This window comes from Arachis hypogaea, chromosome 11, assembly GCF_003086295.3.
Source record: "Arachis hypogaea cultivar Tifrunner chromosome 11, arahy.Tifrunner.gnm2.J5K5, whole genome shotgun sequence".
Taxonomy (NCBI): Eukaryota; Viridiplantae; Streptophyta; class Magnoliopsida; order Fabales; family Fabaceae; genus Arachis; species Arachis hypogaea.
In genome coordinates, this window is record NC_092046.1 from 80772290 (window position 1) to 80790568 (window position 18279).

At 38.9% G+C, this 18279-nt stretch overlaps 1 non-coding gene across 1 annotated transcript; it reads left to right on the top strand.

The window, feature by feature from the left end:
* The first annotated feature begins 17399 nt into the window (after positions 1 to 17399).
* LOC112724467 (small nucleolar RNA R71) lies at positions 17400 to 17507 on the top strand. The gene has a single exon (XR_003163628.1). It is a non-coding gene; the product is annotated as a small nucleolar RNA R71 (small nucleolar RNA).
* Positions 17508 to 18279: the final 772 nt, after the last annotated feature.

Genomic DNA, 18279 nt, shown 5'->3' on the forward strand with positions numbered 1-18279 from the left:
TTCTTGGCTTTTCTTCCTTTCTTTCTTACTCTTTCTTTCTTCTAAGGGTATCTATTTACTAAGGTTTCACAGACAGCAGCTTAGTCCATACTTAAAATGACACTCTACCATTCCTCTTTATTAATGAGCTTACTGAACAATCTAGCACATACCACCACTGAACTTTATTCTCATTCCTATCAAATTGGACCATTTCACTTTCTGTTTCAACATTTTCTTTTATTTATGCAAAGGGGAATAAGACGTAAATTCAAGCAGATGCAAATGAGGCAGACACTCCGGCTAGACCACTTAATTGAAGAGTAAAATAACAGTAAACAAACAGAATGCAAACAACTTAAACTAATCAGCATGGGTACATTTAGACTTTTGACTAAAGCATTTTGATTCAAAGGGAATTAAGTAACAATACAACCTCTTGGTGGTGTCTTCTAGCTCTCCCTTTATCATCATCATCCATAGCTTTGTCTTCTTCTTTGTGTACTTGGATGATGGTGCATAGTTCTTCCAGGGGATTGATTCAATTCCAAAAAGTTATTGGAAGTTGCTTGTTCCCCAAGCACAGGAAAGATGGTTAGCATGCATGATTGTTTCTAGGCTTTTGAACTAAGATTGGTGTGTGAACATGGTGCACGAAATTGTGATCTCAACGGTGTCAAAAACTTGGTATGCACGATTGTAATCTCAACTCCTTTTCACAACTCCACACAGCTAACCAGCAAGTGCACTGGGTCATCCAAGTAATAAACCTTACGTGAGTAAATCCCACGGAGATTATCGGCTTAAAGCAAGCTATGGTCATCTTGTAAATCTCAGTCAGGCAGATTCAAATGGTTATGAGGTTTTGATGATTAAAAGATAAATAGAACATAAAATAAGATAGAGATACTTATGTAATTCATTGGTGAGAATTTCAGATAACCATATGGAGATGCTTTGCTCCTTCTGAATTTCTGCTTTCCTACTGCCTTCATTCAATCATTCCTACTCCTTTCCATGGCAAGCCGTATGTTGGGAGATCACCATTGTCAATGGCTACCGTCCGTCCTCTCAGTGAAAATGGTCCAAATGCGCTGTCACCGCACGACTAATCATATGTCGATTCTTGATCATGTTGGAATAGGATCTATTGATCCTTTTGCGTCTATCACTACGCCCAACACTCGCGAGTTTGAAGCTCGTCACAGTCATCCCATCCCAGATCCTACTCAAAATACCACAGACAAAGTTTAGACTTTTCGGATCTCAAGAATGCTGCCAATTGATTCTAGCTTATACCACGAAGACTCTGATCTTTCGGAATGGAGGCTAAGAGATACACACTCAAGCTATTACAGATAGAACGGAGGTGGTTGTCAGGCACGCGTTCATAGGTGAGAATGATGATGAGTGTCACAGATCATCACATTCATCAGGTTGAAGTGCGAGTGAATATCTTGGAATAAGAATAAACTTGAATTTAATAGAAAAACAATAGTACTTCGCATTAATTCATGAGGAACAGCAGAGCTCCACACCTTAATCTCTAGGATGTAGAAACTCCACCGTTGAAAATACATAAGTGATAATGGTCCAGGCATGGCCGAATGGCCAGCCCCCTAAACGTGATCAAGAGATCAAAAGTGATACAAAGATAGACTCAAAATTGATCAAAAGATGTGAAATAAATCACTAAAAGTAGTTTTTATACTAAACTAGTAGCTAGGGTTACAGAAAATAAGTAAATGATGCAGAAATCCACTTCTGGGGCCCACTTTCCAACGCAATTGAGAGCGCGCCAATGGGGTTTCTGTAACTCCAGATAATCCATTTTGAGTGTAGGGAGGTCAGAATCCAACAGCATCTGCAGTCCTTTTTCAGCGACTGAATCAGATTTTTGCTCAGGTCCCTCAATTTCAGCCAGAAAATACCTGAAATCACAGAAAAACACACAAATTCATAGTAAAGTCCAGAAATGTGATTTTTATTTAAAAACTAATAAAAACATAATAAAAACTAACTAAATCATACTAAAAACTACTAAAAAATAATGCCAAAAAGCGTATAAATTATCCGCTCATCACAACACCAAACTTAAATTGTTGCTTGTACCCAAGCAACTGAAAATCAAATAGGATAAAAAGAAGAGAATATACTATAAATTCCAAAATATCAATGAAATTTAGCTCCAATTAGATGAGCGGGACTAGTAGCTTTTTGCCTCTGAACAGTTTTGGCATCTCACTTTATCCTTTGAAGTTCAGAATGATTGGCATCTATAGGAACTCAGAATTTAGATAGTGTTATTGATTCTCTTTGTTCAGTATGTTGATTCTTGAACACAGTTACTTTATGAGTCTTGGCTGTGACCCTAAGCATTTTGTTTTCCAGTATTACCACCGGATACATAAATGCCATAGACACATAACTGGGTGAACCTTTTCAGATTGTGACTCAGCTTTGCTAGAGTCCCCAGTTAGAGGTGTCCAGAGCTCTTAAGCACACTCTTTTTGCTTAGGATCACGACTTTAACCGCTCAGTCTCAAGCTCTTCACTTGACACCTTCACGCCACAAGCACATGGTTAGGGACAGCTTGGTTTAGCCGCTTAGGCCAGGATTTTATTCCTTTGGGCCCTCCTATCCATTAATGCTCAAAGCCTTGGATCCTTTTTACCCTTGCCTTTTAGTTTAAAGGGTTACTGGCTTTTTGCTCTTGCCTTTTGGTTTAAAGAGCTCTTGGCTTTTTCTGCTTGCTTTTTCTTTTTCTTTCTTTTTTTTCTGTTATTTTCGCCATTCTTTTTTCGCAAGCTTTGTTCTTCACTGCTTTTTCTTGCTTCAAGAATCAATTTTATGATTTTTCAGATTATCAATAACATTTCTCCTTTTTCATTATTCTTTCAAGAGCCAACAATTTGAACATTCATAAACTTCACTATCAAAAATATGCACTGTTTAAGCATTTATTCAGAAAGCAGAAAGTATTGTCACCACATCAAAATAATTAAACTAATCTCAAGGATGAATTCGAAATTCGTGTACTTCTTGTTCTTTTGCATTTAGAACAATTTTTATTTAAGAAAGGTGATGGATTCATAGGACATTCATAGCTTTAAGACATAGACAGTAGACACTAATGATCATGTAATAAAGACACAAACATAAATAGAACATAAAGCATAATTTTCAAAAAACAGAAAAATAAGAACAAGGAGATTAAAGAATGGGTCCACCTTAGTGATGGCGGCTAGTTCTTTCTCTTGAAGATCCAATGGAACGCTTGAGCTCCTCAATGTCTCTTCCTTGCCTTTGTTGCTCCTCCCTGATAGCTCTTTGATCTTCTCTAATTTCATGGAGGAGGATGGAATGCTCTTGGTGCTCCACCCTTAGTTGTCCCATGTTGGAACTTAATTCTCATAGGAAGGTGTTAATTTGCTCCCAATAGTTTTGTGGAGGGAAGTGCATCCCTTGAGGCATCTAAGGGATTTCATGATGAGGAATTTCCTCATGCTCTTATTGAGGTCCATGAGTGGGCTCTCTTGTTTGCTCCATCCTCTTTTTAGTGATGGGCTTGTCCTCTTCAATGAGGATGTCTCCCTCTATGACAATCCCAGCCGAACTGCAGAGGTGACAAATGAGGTGAGGAAAGGCTAACCTTGCCAAAGTGAAGGACTTGTCAGCCACCTTGTAGAGTTCTTGAGGTATAATCTCATGAACTTCCACTTCCTCCCCAATCATGATACTATGGATCATGATGGCCCGATCAATAGTTACTTCGGATCGGTTACTAGTAGGAATAATAGAGCGTTGGATGAACTCCAACCATCCTCTAGCCACAGGCTTAAGGTCATGCCTTCTCAATTGAACCGGCTTGTCTCTTGAGTCAATTTTCCATTGAGCTCCTTCCTCACATATGTTCATGAGGACTTGGTCTAACCTTTGATCAAAGTTGACCCTTCTAGTGTAGGGGCGTGCAATTTCTTGCATCATTGGCAAGTTGAACGCCAACCTTACATTTTCTGGACTGAAATCTAAGTATTTTTCCCCGAACCATTGTAAGCTAATTCTTTGGATTCGGGTTCATACTTTGATCATGGTTCCTAGTGATCCATGCGTTTGCATAGAACTCTTGAATCATTAAGATCCTGACTTGTTGAATAGGATTGGAGAGAACTTCCCATCATCTTCTTCTAATCTCATGTCGGATCTCCGGATACTCACTCCTTTTGAGCTTGAAAGGGACCTCAGTGATCATCTTCTTCTTGGCCACAACTTCATAGAAGTGGTCTTGATGGACCTTTGAGATGAATCTCTCCATCTCCCATGACTCAGAGGTGGAAGCAATTGCCTTCTCTTTCCTCTTTCTTGAGGTTTCTTTGGCCTTAGGTGCTATTAATGGTTATGGAAAAACAAAAAGAAATGCTTTTACCACACCAAACTTAGAAGGTTTGCTCGTCCTCGAGCAAAAGAAGAAAGAAAGTAGTAGAAGAAGAAAAAAATGGAGGAGATGGAGGGAGATATGTGGTTCGGCCAAGGGTTAGAAGTGGTGGTTGTAATGAGTGAAAATTAAGGAGTGGTGAGGGATTTATATAGGGGTGGGGGGAGGGTTAGGTTTCGTGTATTAGGGTTGGGTTTGGTAGGGAAAGGATTTTGAATTTGGAGGTAGGTGGGGTTTTTGTGGAAGAGATATAGAGGTGATTGGTGAAGGGTATTTGGGGAAGAGTGTTATGAAAAGGTGAGAGAGAGAGAGAGAGAGAGAGGTGGGGTAGGTGGGGATCCTGTGGGGTCCACAGATCTTGAGGGGTCAAGGACTTATCATCCCTGCTCCATTTAGGCGTGTAAATGCCGTTAGAGTGCAATCCTGGCATTTAACGCCAGACTGTTGCTTGTTTCTGGCGTTAAACGCCAAGCTGTAGCCTGTTTCTGGCATTAAACGCCAGACTGTATCCTTGTTTCTAGCATTTAACGCCAGCTTGATGCTTCTTTCTGGTGTTAAACGCCAATCTGATGCCTCTTACTGGCGTTTAAGCGCCAGTAAGATCTTCCTCCAGGGTGAGCTATTTTTAATGCTATTTTTCATTCTGTTTTTGATTTTTCAGTTGTTTTTGTGACTTCACATGATCATCAACCTAAAGAAAACATAAAATAACAATGGAAAATAAATAGATATAATTAAATAACATTGGGTTACCTCCCAATAAGCGCTTCTTTAATGTCAATAGCTTGACAGTGAGCTCTCATGAAGCCTCACAGATAATCAGAACAGGGTTGGGGCCTCTCAACATCAGACTTAGAGTTTGGTTGTGGCCTCTCAACACCAAACTTAGAGTTTGAATGTGGGTGTTTTGTTTGACTCTGTATTGAGAGAAGCTTTTCATGCTTCCTTTCTATGGTTACAGAAGGAGAACCTTGAGTCTTGAATACAAGGTAGTCCTTATTCAACTGAAGGACCAACTTTCCTCTGTCAACATCAATCACAGCTTTTGCTATGGCCAGGAAGGGTCTGCCATGGATGATTGATTCATCCTCATCCTTCCCATTGTCTAGGATTATGAAATCAGCAGGGATGTAAAGGCTTTCAACCTTCACTAGCACGTCCTCTACTAGTCCATAAGCCTGTTTTATTGATTTGTCTGCCATCTTGGTGCACAAATTGTAAATCACACTTTTTACAACTCGTACCACTAACCAGCAAGTGCACTTGGTCGTCCAAGTAATACCTTACGTGAGTAAGGGTCGATCCCACGGAGATTGTCAGCTTGAAGCAAGCTATGGTTATTTTGTAATTCTTAGTCAGGAGATCAATGATAAGAGTGATTATATTTATGAAGAGTAAAAAGCATAAATTAAATAGTACTTGTTATGCAGTAATGGAGAACAGATTGAGGTTTTGGAGATGCTCTGTATTCTGAATCTCTGCTTTCCTACTGTCTTCTTCTTCACGCACGCAGGTCTCCTTCCATGGCAAGCTGTATGTTGGTGGATCACTGTTGTCAATGGCTACCATCCGTCCTCTCAGTGAAAATAGTCCAAATGCGCTGTAATCGCACGGCTAATCATATGTCGGTTCTCACTCATGTTGGAATAGGATCCATTGATCCTTTTGCGTCTGTCACTACGCCCAGCACTCGTGAGTTTGAAGCTCGTCACAGTCATCCCCTCCCAGATCCTACTCGGAATACCACAGACAAGGTTTAGACTTTTCGGATCTCAGGAATGGCCGCCAATAATCCTAGCCTATACCACGAAGACTCTGATCATGAACCAAGAGGCTAAGAGATACACACTCAATCTAAGGTAGAACGGAAGTGGTTGTCAGGCACGCATTCATAGGTTGAGAATGATGATAGTGTCACAGATCATCACATTCATCACGGTTAAGTACAAGCGAGTATCTTAGAATAGAAACAAGCGTGATTGAATAGAAAACAGACGTAATTGCATTAATTCATCGAGACACAGCAGAGCTCCTCACCCTCAATCATGGAGTTTAGAGACTCATGCTGTAGAGATACAATGAAAAATGTGAAAATGTCATGAGGTACAAAATAAATCTCTAAAAGTTGTTTAAATACTAAACTAGTAACCTAGGTTTACAGAAAATGAGTAAACTACGATAGATAGTGCAGAAATCCACTTTCGAGGCCCACTTGGTGTGTGCTAGGGTTGAGACTTGAGCTTTACACGTGCCTAGGCTGTTTTTGGAGTTAAACGCCAGGTTGTAACCTATTTTGGGCGTTTAACTCCAACTTGTAACCTGTTTCTGGTGTTTAACGCCAGAATAGGGCAGAGAACTGGTGTTGAACACCAGTTTGCATCGTCTAAACTCGGGCAAAGTATGAACTATTATATATTTCTCGAAAGCCCTAGATGTCTACTTTCCAATGCAATTGAGAGCGCGCCATTTCGACTCCTGTAGATCCAGAAAATCCATTTCGAGTGCAGGGAGGTCAGAATCCAACAGCATCTGCAGTCCTTTTTCAGCCTCTGAATCAGAATTTGCTCAGGTCCCTCAATTTTAGCCAGAAAATACTTGAAATAACAGAAAAATACACAAACTCATAGTAAAGTCCAGAAATGTGAATTTTGCATAAAAACTAATAAAAACATAGTAAAAACTAACTAAATCATACTAAAAACTATGTAAAAACAATGCCAAAAAGCGTATAAATTATCCGCTCATCACAACACCAAACTTATGTTGTTGCTTGTCCCCAAGCAACTGAAAATCAAATAGGATAAAAAGAAGAGAATATACTATAAATTCCAAAATATCAATTAAACTTAGCTCCAATCAGATGAGCAGGACTAGTAGCTTTTTGCCTCTGAACAGTTTTGGCATCTCACTTTATCCTTTGAAGTTCAGAATGATTGGCATCTATAGGAACTTAGAATTCAGATAGTGTTATTGATTCTCCTAGTTTAGTATGTTGATTCTTGAACACAGCTACTTTATGAGTCTTGGATTCTTGAACACAGCTACTTTATGAGTCTTGGCCGTGGCCCTAAGCACTTTATTTTCCAGTATTACCACCGGATACAAAAATGCCACAGACACATAACTGGGTGAACCTTTTTAGATTGTGACTCAGCTTTGCTAGAGTCCCCAATTAGAGGTGTCCAGGGTTCTTAAGCACACTCTTCTTTTTGCTTTGGACCTCGACTTTAACCGCTCAGTCTCAAGTTTTCACTTGACACCTTCACGCCACAAGCACATGGTTAGGGACAGCTTGGTTTAGCCGCTTAAACCAGGATTTTATTCCTTTTGGGCCCTCCTATGCACTGATGCTCAAAGCCTTGGATCCTTTTTATTACCCTTGCCTTTTGGTTTTAAGGGCTATTGGCTTTTTCTGCTTGCTTTTTTTTCTTTTCCCTCTTTTTTTTGCCATTTTTCTTTTCTTTTTCTTTTTTTTTTGCAAGCTTTTGTATTCACTGCTTTTTCTTGCTTCAAGAATCAATTTTATGATTTTTCAGATTATCAATAACATTTCTCTTTTTCATCATTCTTTCAAGAGCCAACAATTTTAACATTCATAAACAACAAATTCAAAAGACATATGCACTGTTCAAGCATTCATTCAGAAAACAAAAAGTATTGTCACCACATCAAAATAATTAAACTAGTTTCAAGGATGAATTCGAAATCATGTACTTCTTGTTCTTTTGTAATTAAAACATTTTTCATTTAAGAAAGGTGATGGATTCATAAGACATTCATAGCTTTAAGACATAGAAACTAGATACTAATGATCATGTAATGAACACACAAACATAAATAAAGCATAGAGAATGAAAATAGAAAAAATAAATAGACAAGGAGATTAAGGAACGGGTCCACCTTAGTAAGGGTGGCATCTTCTTCCTCTTGAAGACCTAATGGTGCTCTTGAGCTCCTCCTATGTCTCTTCCTTGCCATTGTTGCTCCTCCCTCATAGCTCTTTGATCTTCTCTAATTTCTTGGAGGAGGATGGAATGTTCTTGGTGCTCCACCCTTAGTTGTCCCATGTTGGAACTTAATTCTCCTAGGGAGGTGTTAATCTGCTCCCAATAGTTTTGTGGAGGAAAGTGCATCCCTTGAGGCATTAGTGGTTATGGAAGAACAAAAAAGCAATGCTTTTTCCACACCAAACTTAAAATGTTTGCTCGTCCTCGAGCAAAAGAAGGAGGAAATGGGGAGAAGGAGGTGTGTATGAAAAGGTGTGGCAGGTGGGGATCCTGTGGGGTCCACAGATTCTGAGGGGTCAAGGACTTATCATCCCTGCTCCATTGAGGCGTGCAAAAATGCCCTTAGTGTGCAATCCTGGAGTTTAACGCCAGACAACTATTTGTTTCTGGCGTTTAAACGCCAGCTTTTCTCCCTTTCTTGGCGTTAAACGCCAAGTTGATGCTCTGTTCTGGCGTTAAACGCCAGTCTGGTGCTTGTTTCTGGCGTTTAACGCCAGCTTGATGCTTCTTTCTGGCGTTAAATGCCAGTCTAATGCTTCTTACTGGTGTTTAAATGCCAGTAAGCTCTTCCTCCAGGGTAAGATATTTTTAATGCTATTTTTCATTCTGTTTTTGATTTTTCAGTTGTTTTTGTGACTTCACATGATCATCAACCTAAAGAAAACATAAAATAGCATTGGAAAATAAATAGATATAATTAAATAACATTGGGTTGCCTCCCAATAAGCGCTTCATTAATGTCAATAGCTTGACAGTGAGCTCTCATGGAGCCTGACAGATAATCAGAGCAAGGTTGGGGCCTCTCAACACTAAACTTAGAGTTTGGTTGTGGCCTCCCAACACCAAACTTAGAGTTTGAATGTGGGGGTTTTGTTTGACTCTGTATTGAGAGAAGTTTTTCATGCTTCCTCTCCATGGTTGCAGAAGGAGAACCTTGTGTCTTATAGTTTGCAATGTCTATAAACCACAGAGCTTCCTGAATAGAAAACAATTGCTCATCCGGAAAGGTTTCAGAGATCTCAGTAGGAGGGAGGGATGCTCCTGCTACTGGTTCTATCTAGGACAGGTGATCAGCTACTTGATTCTCTGTCCCTTTTCTGTCTCTTATTTCTATATCAAACTCTTGCAGAAGCAACACCCATCTTATGAGCCTGGGCTTTGAATCCTGCTTTGTGAGTAGATATTTAAGAGCAGCATAGTTAGTGTACACAATCACTTTTGATCCTACTAAGTATGATCTAAACTTGTCAATGGCATAAACCACTGCAAGCAGCTCTTTTTCTGTGGTTGTGTAATTTTTCTGGGCATCATTTAAAACATGGCTAGCATGATAAATGACATGCAGAAGCTTGTTATGCCTCTGTCCCAATACTGCACCAATGGCATGGTCACTGGAATCACACATTAGTTCCAAAGGTAATGTCCAATCTGGTGCAGAAATAACTGGTGCTGTGACCAGCTTAGCTTTCAGGGTTTCAAACGCCTGCAGACACTCTGTGTCAAACACAAATGGCGTGTCAGCAGCTAGCAGATTGCTCAGAGGTTTTGTGATTTTTGAAAAATCCTTTATAAACCTCCTATAGAATCCTGCATGCCCCAGAAAGCTTCTGATTGTCTTAACATTGGTGGGTGGTGGTAATCTTTCAATTACCTCTACCTTAGCTTGATCCACCTCTATTCCCCTTTTCGAAATTTTATGCCAAAGGACAATTCCTTTAGTCACCATAAAGTGACATTTTTCCCAATTTAGAACCAGGTTAGTCTCTTGGCATCTTTTCAGAACAAGTGCTAGATGGTTAAGACAGGAGCTAAATGAATCTCCAAATACTGAGAAGTCATCCATGAAGACTTTCAGAAATTTCTCTACCATATCAGAGAAGATAGAGAGCATGCACCTCTGAAAGGTTGCAGGTGCATTGCACAGACCAAAAGGCATTCTTCTGTATGCAAATACTCCAAATGGACATGTGAATGCTGTTTCCTCTTGGTCCTGAGGATCTACTGCAATATGGTTGTAACCTGAATAGCCATCCAAAAAGCAGTAGTATTCATGACCTGCTGGTCTTTCTAATATCTGGTCTATGAATGGTAATGGGAAGTGATCCTTCTTGGTGGCTGTATTGAGCCTTCTGTAGTCAATACACATACGCCACCCTGTAACTGTTCTTGTAGGAACCAGTTTATTTTTTTTATTATGAACCACTGTCATACCTCCCTTCTTAGGGACAACATGGACAGGACTCACCCAGAGGCTATCAGAAATAGGATAAATAATCCCAGCCTCTAGTAACTTAGTAACCTCTTTTTGCACCACCTCCTTCATGGCGGGATTTAGCCACCTCTGTGGTTAAACCACTGGCTTAGCATCATCCTCCAATAGGATCTTGTGCATGCATCTAGCTGGGCTAATGCCCTTAAGATCACTTATGGACCACCCAAGAGTTGTCTTGTGTGTCCTTAGCACCTGAATTAGTGTTTTTTCTTCCTGTGGCTCTAAAGCAGAGCTTATGATTACAGGAAAAGTGTCACCTTCTCCCAGAAATGCATATTTCAGGGATGGTGGTAGTGGTTTGAGCTCGAGTTTAGGAGGTTTCTCCTCTTCCTGAGGAGTTTTCAGAGGTTCTTTTATTTCCTCTGGTTCCTCCAGATCAGGCTGAACATCTTTAAAAATGTCCTCTAGCTCTAATTCGAGACTCTCAGCCATACTGACCTCTTCCACCAGGGAGTCAATAATATCAACGCTCAGGCAGTCGTCTGATGTGTCTGGATGTTGCATAGCTTTGACAACATTCAACTTAAACTCATCCTCATTGACTCTCAGGGTTTTCTCCCTTTTTGGACGTCAATAAGGGTTCGTCCAGTTGCTAGGAATGGTCTTCCTAGAATGAGAGTTGCACTCTTATGCTCCTCTATTTCCAGCACTACAAAGTCAGTAGCGAAGGCAAATGGCCCAACCTTGACAATCATGTCCTCAATTATGCCTGATGGGTATTTAATGGAGCCATCAGCAAGTTGAAGACAGATCCGGGTTAGTTTGACCTCTTCAGTCAAGCCAAGCTTTCTGATAGTGGATGCAGGGATTAGGTTGATGCTTGCCCCAAGATCACATAAAGCTGTCTTAGTGCAATTACCCTCTAATATGCATAGTATCATAAAGCTACAGGGATCTTTAAGCTTTTCCGGGAAGCTTTTCAGAATGACTGCACTACATTCTTCAGTGAGGAGAACTCTTTCAGTTTCTCTCCAATCCTTCTTATGACTCAAGATCTCTTTCATGAACTTGGCATAAGAGGGTATTAGCTCACGTGCGTCTGCAAACGGAATCTTTATTTCAAGAGTCCTGAGATAGTCTGCAAAGCGGGCAAATTGCTTATCCTGCTCCTCTTGACGGAGTTGTTGAGGATAAGGCATCTTGGCTTTGTATTCCTCAACCTTAGTTGCTGCAGGTTTATTTTCTACAGAGATGGTTGGAGAAGCCTTCTTAGAGGGGTTGCTATCAGTACTTGTGTGTGTCTGATCCCTCACTGACATTTGAACGCCAAAACTGAGCTTCCATTGGGCGTTTGACGCCAGCTCCTTGCCTGTTTTTGGCGTTTGAATGCCAGAACTGTGCATAGGTTGGGCGTTTAACGCAAACTTTGCATCCTTTTTTGGCATTTGAACGCCAGAGTTATTCCTCTCTGGGCTCTTACTGTCCTTAGAGAGATTTTGGATAATATTTTGCTCATCCTCTGTCAGATGTTCTTTTCTTGGCTTTCTGCTGCTCTGAAGTGAGGTATTTAATGTTTTCCCACTTCTTAATTGAACTGCCTGGCACTCTTCTGTTATCTGCTTTGATAACTGCTGTTTTGTCTGATTCAATTGTGCTTCCATATTTTTATTAGCATTTTTATTGTCTTGTAGCATCTCCTTGAATTCTGCTAGCTGTTTTGTTAGAAAACACAATTGTTGATTGAGTTCAGTAACTTGTTCTGGAGGACCAAGTTCAATAGACACTGCTTTGGCTTCTTCTTTTATGGAAGATCCACTACTTATGTACAGATGCTGATTTCTAGCAACTATATCAATAAGCTCTTGAGCCTCTTCAATAGTTTTTTTCGTGTATAGATCCACCAGCTGAGTGGTCTAGAGATATCTGAGCTCTTTCTGTAAGCCCATAGTAGAAGATGTCTAATTGCACCCACTCTGAAAACATTTCAGAGGGGCATTTCCATAGAATCCCTCTGTACCTCTCCCAGGCATTACAAAGGGATTCATCATCCTCTTGTTTAAAGCCTTGGATGTCCAGCATTAGTTGTGTGATCCTTTTTGGAGGGAAATATTGATTCGGGAATTTGTCTGATAACTGTTTCCATGTTCTTATGCTTGCTGTGGGTTGGTTATTTAACCACCTCTTAGCTTGATCTTTTACAGCAAACAGAAATAGCAACAGCCTGCATACGTCCTGATCTACCTCTTTGTCACGCACTGTGTCAGCAATTTGCAAGAACTGCGCCAGAAACTCAGTAGGTTCTTCCTGTGGAAGACCGGAATACTGGCAATTTTGCTGCACCATGACAATGAGCTGAGGATTTAGCTCAAAACTGCTTGCTTTGATGGAAGGTATACAGATGCTACTCCCATATGCAGCAGTAATGGGGCTAGTATATGACCCCAGAGTCCTTCTGGACTGTTCATTTCCACTTAGGTCCATGATGGAGAAAGGGAGATGATACGGATTGCAAATAAATTTTTTTTGAAAACCGAAATTAAAATAAAATAAAATAAAATAAAATAAAATAAAATAAATGAAAAATTGACTATAATTTCAAAAATTTGAAGAAAAATAAATAAAAAAAATTGAAAACTAAATTCATTAATTAAAAAGATTTGAAAAGGATGTGGGTGAGGATTTTCGAAAAAAATATAAAGAGAGAGAAATTGGTTAGGAAGTTTTGAAAAAGATATGTCTTAAAATTAAACATACTTGTAAGAAAATAAAAAAAAAAAGAAAGAAAAGATATGAAAAAGATTTGATTTTAAGATTTGAGATTAGAAAAGATAAGATAAGCTAGGTAAGAGAAGATAAGGAATTTAAATTAAAAAGTTTTGAAAACTAAATTTTAAATTTGAAAATTGAAATTTGAAATTTGAAATTTGAAATTTGAAATTTGAAATTTGAAATTTTGAATTTTGAATTTTGGAAGTTGAAATTTGAAATTTGAAATAAGATAAGATAAGTTTTTGAAAAAGATATGATTTTTTTCAAAAAGATTTAAATTTTGAAATTTTAAAACTTAAGATAAGATAAAATAAAAATTTTAAAATAAAATCTGAATTTTTAAAAGGAAAATTCGAAAAATTAATTAAAATAAAGGGAAAAGATATTTTTGAATTCAATGAGGAAAGAGAAAACAATAAACTGACATCAAACTTAGAATTTTTAGATCAAAATAACGAAAACGAGTAAGAAAACTTTGAATGTCAAGATGAACACCAAGAACAATTTTTGGAAATTTTTAAGAAAATAAAAACACAAAGAACACCAAACTTAAAATTTTTAGAAAACCAAAAATAAATTTTCAAAAATTAAAGAAAAATAACAAGAGAACACCAAACTTAAAAGTTTGACACAAGATTTAATCAAAGAAAAATTATTTTTGAAAAAGTTTTAAAAGGAAGATGCCCAATTACCAAGAACATAAGCACAACGCTCTAGCCAACTGAGCTATAAATTTAAAGTGTTTTTTTTAAAAAAAAAAGGTATTTAATGTATAAATTTTTTTTTATGCTGATGATTTGAAAACTCACAAGAAAAACAAGAAAATACACAGAACAGGAAAAACTAAAGATCAAACAAGAAAAATAGCAAGAACAACTTGAAGATTAAGAAAGAACAATGAACACAAATTCGAAAATTTAAAAGAAAATAAAAATATGCAATTGAGACCAAACTTAAAATATCAAACTAAACTCAAACAGAAAAACTCAATTATTAGTTTATAAAAATTTTCGAAAAATTTAAAAGAGAAAATAAAGATTTAAAAAAAATTTCAACCAAAAACAATAATAGAAGACGCAATTTTTGTGACTCTAAACTAAAAAGGTAAATTTTTCCTAATCTAAGCAACAAAATAAACCGTCAGTTGTCCAAACTCGAACAATCCCCAGCAACAGCGCCAAAAACTTAGTGCACGAATTGTAAATCACACTTTTCACAACTCGTACCACTAACCAGCAAGTGCACTAGGTCGTCCAAGTAATACCTTACGTGAGTAAGGGTCGATCCCACGGAGATTGTCGGCTTGAAGCAAGCTATGGTTATTTTGTAATTCTTAGTCAGGAGATCAATGATAAGAGTGATTATATTTATGAAGAGTAAAAAGCATAAATTAAATAGTACTTGTTATGCAGAAATGGAGAACATATTGAGGTTTTGGAGATGCTCTGTCTTCTGAATCTCTGCTTTCCTACTGTCTTCTTCTTCACGCACGCAGGTCTCCTTCCATGGCAAGCTGTATGTTGGTGGACCACCGTTGTCAATGGCTACCATCCGTCCTCTCAGTGAAAATGGTCCAAATGCGCTGTCACCGCACGACTAATCATATGTCGGTTCTCACTCATCTTGAAATAGGATCCATTGATCCTTTGCGTCTGTCACTACGCCCAGCACTCGTGAGTTTGAAGCTCGTCACAGTCATCCCCTCCCAGATCCTACTCGGAATACCATAGACAAGGTTTAGACTTTCTGAATCTCAGGAATGGCCGCCAATAATCCTAGCCTATACCATGAAGACTCTGATCATGAACCAAGAGGGTAAGAGATACACACTCAATCTAAGGTAGAACGGAAGTGGTTGTCAGGCACGTGTTCATAGGTTGAGAATGATGATGAGTGTCACGAATCATCACATTCATCACGGTTAAGTACAAGCGAGTATCTTAGAATAGAAACAAGCGTAGTTGAATAGAAAACAGAAGTAATTGCATTAATTCATCGAGACACAGCAGAGCTCCTCACCCCCAATCATGGAGTTTAGAGACTCATGCCGTAGAGATACAATGTAAAATGTGAAAATGTCATGAGGTACAAAATAAATCTCTAAAAGTTGTTAAATACTAAACTAGTAACCTAGGTTTACAGAAAATGAGTAAACTACGATAGATAGTGCAGAAATCCACTTCCGGGGCCACTTGGTGTGTGCTGGGGCTAAGACTTGAGATTTACACGTGCCTAGGCTATTTCTGGAGTTAAACGCCAGGTTGTAACCTGTTTTGGGCGTTTAACTCCAACTTGTAACCTGTTTCTGGCGTTTAACGCCAGAATAGGGCAGAGAACTGGCGTTGAACGCTAGTTTGCGTCATCTAAACTCGGGAAAAGTATGAACTATTATATATTTCTAGAAAGCCCTGGATGTCTACTTTCTAACGCAATTGAGAGCACACCATTTGGACTCTTGTAGCTCCAGAAAATCCATTGCGAGTGCAGGGAAGTCAGAATCTAATAGCATCTGCAGTCCTTTTTCAGCCTCTGAATCAGAATTTTCTCAAGTCCCTCAATTTCAACCAGAAAATACCTGAAATCACAGAAAAACACACAAACTCATAGTAAAGTCCATAAATGTGAATTTTGCATAAAAACTAATAAAAATATAGTAAAAACTTACTAAATCATACTAAAATCTCTGTGAAAACAATGCCAAAAAGCGTATAAATTATCCGCTCATCACATCTCTAGTGAGATTATTGTAGCTTGTACGTCAAAGATTCCCGGTTTCTCCATTACAGAGAGTGGTATGAGGTTTATCCCTGACCCCAGGTCACATAGAGCCTTCTCAAAGGTCATGGTGCCTATGGTACAGGGTATAAAGAATTTTCCGGGATCTGGTTTCTTTTGAGGTAATGTCTGCCTCATTAATGCATTCAGTTCATTGGTGAACAAGGGGGGTTCATCCTCCCAAGTCTCAGTACCAAATAACTTGGCATTCAGCTTCATCATTGCTCCTAGATATTTAGCAGCTTGCTCTTCAGTGATGTCTTCATCCTCTGAAGAGGAAGAATATTCGTCAGAGCTCATGAATGGCAGAAGGAAGTTCAATGGAATCTCTATGGTCTCTGTATGAGCCTCTGATTCCTTTGGTTCCTCAAAGGGAAACTCCTTTCTGTCCAGAGGACGTCCCATGAGGCTTTTCTCACTAGGACTCACGTCCTCCTCACTCTCTCCAGGTTCGGCCATGTTGGTCATGGTTATGGCCTTGCACACTCTCTTGGGATTTTTTTCTGTATTGCTTAGGAGAGTACTGGGAGGAGTTTCAGTAATCTTCTTACTCAGCTGACCCACCTGTGCCTCTAAATTTCTAATAGAGGACCTTGTTTCATTCATGAAACTTAGTGTGGTCTTGGATAGATTAGAGACTATGGTTTCTAGGCCAGAATGGCTCTGTTCAGAATTCTCTGTCTGTTGCTGAGAAGATGATGGAAAAGGCTTGCTATTGCTAAACCTAATTCTTCCACCATTATTGTTGAAGCCTTGTTGAGGCTTCTGTTGATCCTTCCATGAGAGATTAGGATGATTTCTCCATGAAGGATTATAGGTGTTTCCATAGGGCTCTCCCATGTAATTCACCTCTGCCATTGCAGGGTTCTCAGGATCATAAACTTCTTTTTCAGAAGATGCTACTTTAGTACTGTTGGATGCAACTTGCAATCCATTCAAACTCTGAGAAATCATATTGACTAGCTGAGTTAATATTTTGTTTTGAGCCAATATGACATTCAGAGTATCAATTTCAAGAACTCCCTTCTTCTGAGGTGTTCCATTGTTCACAGGACTCCTCTCAATGGTGTATATGAACTGGTTATTTGCAACCATCTCAGTGAGTTCCTGAGCTTCTGTAGGGGTTTTCAGATGAAGAGATCCTCCTGCAGAATAGTCCAATGACATTTTTGACAACTCAGACAGACCATCATAGAATATACATATGATGCTCCATTCTGGAAGCATGTCAGAAGGACACCTTTTGATCAATTGCTTATATCTTTCCCAAGCTTCATAGAGGGACTCACCTTCCTTCTGTCTGAAGGTTTGGATTTCCACTCTAAGCTTCCTCATCTTTTGAGGTAGAAAGAATTTGGCCAGGAAAGCACTGACCAGCTTTTTCTAAGAGTCAGGCTTTCCTTAAGTTGTAAATCCAACCATGTTCTAGCTCTGTCTCTTACAGCAAAAGGGAAAAGCATAAGCCTGTAGACCTCGGGATCAACTCCATTGGTCTTGACAGTGTCACATATTTGCAAGAATTCAGCTAAGAACTGATGAGGATCTTCCAATGGAAGTCCATGAAACTTGCAATTCTGTTGCATTAGAGAAACTAATTGAGGCTTAAGCTTAAAGTTGTTTGCTCCAATGGCAGGAATTGAGATGCTTCTTCCATAGAAGTCAGAAGAGGGTGCAATAAAGTCACCAAGCAACTTCCTTGCATCTCCACCATTGTTATTGGGTTCGGCCATGTCTTCTTCTTTTTCGAAAATTTCTGTTAGGTCCTCTCCAGAGAGTTGTGCTTTAACTTCTTTTAGCTTCCTCTTCAAGGTCCTTTCAGGTTCAGGATCAGCTTCAACCAGAATGCCTTTGTCCTTGTTCCTACTCATATGAAAGAGAAGAGAACAAGAAAAGTATGGAATCCTCTATGTCACAGTATAGAGATTCCTTTATGTGGTAGAAGAATAGAAGAATTCGAACGCAGAGAGGGAGAGAGGGTTCGAATTATAAGAAGAAGAGAAGCATTAGTAAATAAATAAATAAATAGAAAGAGATGAGAGAGAGAAGAATTCGAAAATTAAATAAAATAAAATAAAAATATTTTTGTTTTTATTTTAAATAT